Source organism: Podarcis vaucheri (assembly GCF_965113315.1).
Source record: "Podarcis vaucheri genome assembly, chromosome: 17".
Taxonomy (NCBI): Eukaryota; Metazoa; Chordata; class Lepidosauria; order Squamata; family Lacertidae; genus Podarcis; species Podarcis vaucheri.
Window position 1 is genome coordinate 14,266,367 of NC_138755.1, and position 1,219 is coordinate 14,267,585.

Sequence of the window (1,219 nt, forward strand, 5' to 3'; positions counted from 1 at the left end):
GTCCGTGTGGCTCTCGTATATATAGAAAATGGTCTGAGATACAAATGAATGTAACAGGAATGGTATAAAGTGGTATAAACACAGCTCTGCTACCTCTTGCCTTGCCACTATTTTAGAGCTGCAATGACAACTTTGTACGGTGCTTCTCCAGCATTATTTTCCATGTGAAAATGATTAACTCAGTTAAGGGTTTAAACCACATGTTGGCACATGCAGTACTAGTTCATTTGGACAAGCCACAGCTAACAGTGGTTGCTAGCAGTTGCTTGAAGCATTGAGTTTCACTGCGCAACCGAAAGAAATCCAGCAGCTTATTGTGTCTTGCTCCAAAGCATGGAATTGCACCGATGGGAAAATTTATTCTAGCCTTGCTGTGGTTCCAGAGCCAGCCCGACCAGGAAAGAGAGGCGATAACTCTTAACTGCTTTAGAGCATGTGAAAAGGAGATCCCAAAAGATCCTTCTTCCTGCAATACTCCAGTGTCCTAGATCAGTGTAACACTCTACTCAAGGAGTTAGATCCCCGAGGCTTTTCTTTTCTTTTCCTAATACAGTGGTACCTCAGGTTAAGTACTTAATTCGTTCTGGAGGTCTGTTCTTAACCTGAAACTGTTCTTAACCTGAAGCACCGCTTTAGCTAATGGGGCCTCCCGCTGCTGCACGATTTATGTAACCTGAAGCACAGTGGTATCTTGGGTTACATACGCTTCAGGTTACATACACTTCCAGTTGCAGACTCCGCTAACCCAGAAATATTACCTCAGGTTAAGAACTTTGCTTCAGGATGAGAACGGAAATCGTGCTCCAGCGGTGCAGCGGCAGCAGGAGGCCCCATTATTTAAAGTGGTGCTTCAGGGTTAAGAACAGTTTCAGGTTAAGTATGGACCTTCAGAACGAATTAAGTACTTAACCTGAGGTACTACTGTACAGTGGTGCCTCGGTTCTCAAACACCTTGGTACTCAAACAACTTGGAACCCAAACACGGCAAACCCGGAAGTAAGTGTTCCAGTTTGCGAACTTTTTTCAGAAGCTGAACATTCTCCGTTTTGAGTATTACCCTTCCGTTTTGAATGACACACTTCCGTTTTGAGTGTTACGCTGAGGTCTGTCTGTTTCTATTTATTTTGCCTTTTTGCGGCTCTTTTGTTTTTGTGATTGTGTAGAACCCAGATCAGCCACTGATTGATTGTGTGACTGCAGTACATTGTTTATTGCTTTC